General features: G+C 35.1%; 2 pseudogenes; both read left to right on the forward strand.

The window, feature by feature from the left end:
• Positions 1-1,602: 1,602 nt before the first annotated feature.
• LOC149194579 (metal-nicotianamine transporter YSL2 pseudogene) lies at positions 1,603-2,382 on the forward strand (annotated as a pseudogene).
• A 361-nt stretch (positions 2,383-2,743) lies between these two features.
• On the forward strand, positions 2,744-3,487 carry LOC149194580 (putative metal-nicotianamine transporter YSL12 pseudogene; annotated as a pseudogene).
• The last annotated feature ends 2,414 nt before the right edge of the window (positions 3,488-5,901 follow it).

A 5,901-nucleotide genomic window follows, 5' to 3' on the forward strand; every position in this document is an offset into this window, starting at 1 on the left:
TAGTTGTTGGACTTTTCTTTGAAAATAAATAAGGTTATTTGTGTTTCTTGGATTTTTCTATAATTTTGTATTATTAGTTGAAATGTTGGATTAGTCTATTAGTTGAAATGTTGGATTAGTCTATGATGTTATTATTAGTTGTGACTGGGTGTGGTTTGGTTTTGTGCGTTGGATTATGATGGAATATTTTGTTTGGTTTGTTTAGATTATATCCTTTATTATTTATGTTGGTGTTGGTTAATGTAGGTTGTTGTTTTTTTAGGTTCTGTTGGTGTTTTTTTTACTTTGTTTACATTTTTGGTGTTAGTATAGATATGATTTTTTTGACACCTATGTTTAACCTTTATTATTTTTTTCCAATTTTTTGGGTGTTTGCTTGGTTGGAATTTACTTATCCTTGATTTCATTTTTGGTGTTGGATCAACGGTTTTTCTTTGACATGGTTCATTTGTTGAACATTGATAATGTTGACTTTACATTGTTGGTGTTTGTTTAGCTAGTTATGCCATAAGGTGTTCTCTTTGAGAAGAACTTTCCCCTCTTACTTGTCATCACTTTGTGTTGTTGGATTATACGTTAGACAATTGGAGGATTTTCAACTGTGCATCATCAGAGGACTATGTAGTTGGAATGCAGAGAATGTTAACGGCTTTGACATCAATTTCTATGGAACTCCTTATATAACTATTCACTCCTCGCACATCCACCAGGATTTTATTTCAATTACAAAGTTGTATCATTCCTTTTATGTGTTACAGAGGTAGTTGGTAGGTGGAGAATGTTGATGGCTATGACATCGATTTATACATAACTCCTTACGCAGGTATTCATTCCTCGCATACCCAATTTTTCTTTCAATTACATATTTGTATCATTCTTTTTATGTGTTTTTCCTTCAAGTGGTTGCATGTAAGCTCATTTTTTGAAACTAGACCCTATTTCTAAATTCCTCCATTTTTTCTTTCTTATTTGACACGAATTGTTGCCCCTAGTGTTGTATTTGGTTGGAATTGAGGTGCATCTATGAACAAGTAGTCATAAATATTGCTAGGAATACTACAAACGATATCAAAGATCCAAGTCTGACTTTGATTATTAGTTATCTTTTTGTTGTGAGAATTCTGGGACTGCTAGCTATGGTGCCTCTCCATAAGGTAGTTGAAAGGTGGAGAATGTTGATGGCTCTGGCATCAGTTTCTACATAACTCCTTACATAGGTATTCACCCTGGCAGACCCACCTGGTGCTTCTAGGTTTTTGTTTCAATTACAGATTTGCATCATTCTTTTTATGTGTTTTTCTTTAGGTGGTTGCAGGTAAGATTGTTGTTTGTAACTAGGCTATATTTTTAAATTCCTCCCCTCTTTTCTTTCTTATTTGACAACAATTGTTTCCCCTAGTGTCACAGTTGGTTGGAATTGAGGTGCTTAGCAAGATTTCTTTAGCACTTGATTTTAGGCCAAGCATTGGGCCTGACTATTATTATCGATAATTAATTAACTCATTTGTTTCCTTTGCAAGAAGGGTTATTAAACCCTAACCCAACAATCCAACTGTTCCTCGCTGATGTATATCTACCTGAAAATACCAAAAACATGAGACAATGGGTATAATGGCAGGGGGTTTTGGGTCATATTTTTTGGGTATGAGTAGAAATATCTATGAACACATAGACATATATGTCACTGGGAATACTACAGATAATATCAAAGATCCAAGTCTGAGATGGATTATTGGTTTTATTTTCTTCATGTCTTTTCTGAGACTGTTAGTTGTGGTGTCTCTTTGGAAGGTAAGGAAATTTGGAATCGTTTTGATGTTGGTGATTTCCAAAATTATTTATTTTTGGCTTAAAATTCAGAGATTGAATGTTTCTTAGCTAAAAATTCTAGATAATGGTGATAGACTACAAGATCACCTATCTAAGTGGTACAACAACATCAGTTCTCATAAATGGATTCTGCACTCGTTAGGGAGACAAGCTTCCTAGGCTTACCCCAAATCTATAAATTGCATATTTTATCTCGACTTCACTATGACATATGTAGGAGCTAGGATGATCTATCCAAACTTGGTGAATTTGTGCATATTGTTTGGCATAGTAATCACTTTGAGTCTTATGTGGCCTCTCATACATAACCACAAAGGAGACTCGTACACTATTGCTAACACGAGTTTGCATGGACTCCAAGGTTACAAGGTATTTGTGTCTATTACTCTCATATTAAGGGATGGATTATACAATTTCATCAAAATATTCTATAATAGTGTGACCACTATGTATAGTCAAGGGAAGAAGAGGTCTCAAAGAGAGCTTCCAGTGCTAAATGTTGACGAAAATGAGGCACGAGTGGATGCATTAATACCCTATGATGAGAAATGATGAAATGGATATGGGTGTGAGTTCACAAATTGGAGCTTGGCCCCAACTTATGGGAAATTATCCATATTTATGTGTGTAACATGCATAGGGAAGGAAGAAGCCAAAAATAAATAAATTCTAAAATGGGTCTTTTGTGGCCTCTCATATATAACCACAAAGGAGACTGGTACATTGTTGTTCACATGAGTATGCATACTATTTCGTCAAAATATTCTATATTACTATAACCACTATGCACATTCAAGGGAGGAAGAGGTCTCGAACATAGCTTTTAGTGGTAAGAGATGATGGAAATGATTCATTAATGGATGCATCAATATCCTATTATTAGTAGCAGTGAAACACATATATTTGTGGGCTCTTAGATTAGAGTTTGGCCTCAGCTTATGAGAAATTAACCATATTTATACTTGAAGCATGGGAAGAGAAAGAATATGGTGGTGTACTAGAAGGATTGGCTACATGTGGAGTGATGATGTCTATAGTCTCCACTGCTTTGGAATTGATGAATGATTTCAAGACTAGATACATGACCATGTCATCCCCAAGATCTATGTTTGTGAGTCAAGTGATTGGGACTGCCATGGGATGCATAATAGCACCCAGTACCTTATGTTTATTCTATAAGGCCTTCAATTTAGGAGATCAAAATGGAGAATATCCAACTCCCTTTGCAATGATTTCCAAAAATATGGGCATCCTAGGAGTAGAGGGATTTAGTGCATTTCCCAAGCACTTCCTCACTCTCTATTATTGTTTCTTTGGAGGAGCCATTGAGATCAATTTGACAAGAGGTCGTGTAATCGAAAAAGCATCTCAGTATATTCCCCTACCAATGGTCATGGCTACACCTTTCTACCTTAGAGGTTACTTTGCCATTAATATGTGTGTGGGGACAACCATTGTGTTCATTTGGTAGAAGATGAAGTGGAAAAAAACTGATGTAATGGTTCCTGCAGTGGCTTCTGGTCTCATATGTGGAGATGGCATATGGACTCTTCCTTCCTCGATTCTGGCTCTGGCTAAAGTCAATCCTCCCATCTGCATGAAATTCCTGTCCAGAAGCATGAACAATAAAGTGGATGCCTTTATTAATAAGGGTTGATCCAAAGATATAAAAATTGGAAATTGTTTATTCATGTTGTGTATTATATTTATATATGCATATAGAAATCATTTTTATAGATGAACATAATATCTACAAGAATTTTTTGTTCTTTATCCAAATAGAATTTTAATGTAGGCTACACACTTCTATTGTGAGTAGCTTTAGTGTGTATGCTATTATGCCAAGGTTTTGAAAAATTCAAAGGCTTATTAAACATAAAATTTCAGGTTTTAATTGCTTATACCAAGGATGTGAAGATTCATGGCATCTTAATCCTCAACTTCTGGGTTTTGAATACAATGTAAAAGGAAAGCTTTGGATAATAATTCAAATGAGTTGTTGAACAAAAAAATATAGTCTCTACATTATAATATCCATAAATTATAACATATCTTTACGGGGTCTTGGATAGATGGTGATGAGTGCTCTGTGAAGACACTCCTTGAGGTGAAGTCACAAACTCAATTCCTCGCCCCCATCAAGGTGATATATTGGACATGATGAAGAAGTAGTCCCACTATTCTTATAAAAAATCCATAAATTATAATATGTCTTTACATCCTAAGTTGCAAAGGAATGAAGAGGAGAAGTGGGAGGCTTACACAACTAGACTAAAAATGAGTCATGTTCGACTCAAGGAAAACAAAGGGTAAGCTAGTCTGATTAAAAAATGCAACTGACACCATTCAATTTTGAATCGTTAATTAAAGCCTTTGTGAAGAGGCTAGACATGGGGTATCTCTTTCTTCGAAGACATAAGACTTTCACCTAGCCCCATTCAAAATCCTGTAGATAAGGGGTTGTGTGTTTCTTACCTATTTTTCTGAAGTCTCATAGGGTTTGCACATGTCCCGAATTGTTTTTGTGTGTTGCGGTGAATCCATGAGAAATAGCACACACATGATTTTGTCATTGGAGATAGTTGAATTATTGTGGGGGTAATATCACAAAACCCAAATTCCACACACCTTACCCTAATTCCATATGCCTTGGGCCCAAAACTTCATCTATTAATAAGAAGAATACCTGCGAATGTCTTGGTATCACTGGGATCATTTTTTGTGTGTGTGGGGTTCATTACGGTGGATTTTGGATGATTGATATGATGGAAGAGGTTTTACTTACCTCAGAGTGATTGGTGTTGTGGGAAACCTAATTTGGAATATCTAATATAATGGCTCTTCTGTAGTCTTTGTTCTCTTTGTTAGGAGGTTAAATATAACATTAACATTGATATATTATAATATTAATATTATTAGATTTAATAACTTTGGATTAATAATTTGAGGAAGGTTTTCATCTCGAAGGATTTGATCTCTTTTGGCGCATGACAAATCCAAAGATAGATGGATCTAGACTGGTATTAGCTTTTTATAGAAGAAACTCATATTGAAATCTTTCTAGCATTAGAATCAGAGGATGGAGTTAACATGATAGCTCAAAAAAAATCCAAAGAGGTACGACCATCCAATGAATGCACCCATTCCCCAGAGCTTGGAAAGCTAAGAACAGGGAATTCTAAGCCATTTCTTAACGTAATTCTACTCTTATGGTTTATGGCTACAAGGTTAAATTAAATTTCCTTGTAAACTTGTCCAATATTAAGATGTATCTAGACATTGACTTGTCTTGTAGCTTTCTACAATTCCCACTATTGTAGTTCACAATTCGTGTTTGACTGATTCTTTTCTTTATAAGATACAATTGTTAGATAACAATGTTTATTGACATTGTTCCTTAGTCCACGAAACCTTACCTTATTAAGAAGGGGCTGATTGGTGCAAGATAAACTCTTCGAGCTTTAGAAATCATCCATCACTCTTCTACGTTTCTCCCACATACTATAAAAGTAAGATATGTGAGATAAGAACACTCTGACAGTTCCTCACTAATGTATATTTTCCTACAAATACCCAAAACATGACATTTTGACTTTTAACTTTGTTGATGCAATTTAGTTTTTATTTCTCATCTAAATTATCTCATTGAATTCTCTATAGTGAGTTAGTAATCTATTTTGGGACAAATTGCATTAATATGTTGAACCACATCCTAACATGGAATATTACTTGTACATGATTTGTTTGTAGCGGCTACAATCACCCCTCGAAAAATTTTCCCATGCATTGATTTTATAGCCTACATTCTCTCCACAAGGACCTATCTTTCACTATCGTCAAGTATTCATGACGATGTTGGAGACTTATATTTGCATGCAGTTCTTGTGATGTTTTATTTTCACCCTGATCTGAACTTTTTATAGCACAAACCATCTCTTTCCTTGACCTTGCAACACTGATGATCTTCCCTCTTGAAACTGCATAATCCACTATCTCTAGAAATTTTGTTGGGCCTTAAGGATCACAAATGCACAATCATGGAAGGCAGGCCAATCTTGCGCTTAGAAATTG

This window comes from Pinus tabuliformis, chromosome 2_2, assembly GCF_031772625.1.
Source record: "Pinus tabuliformis cultivar Carrire ecotype Pingquan chromosome 2_2, CPIR1, whole genome shotgun sequence".
NCBI lineage: Eukaryota > Viridiplantae > Streptophyta > Pinopsida > Pinales > Pinaceae > Pinus > Pinus tabuliformis.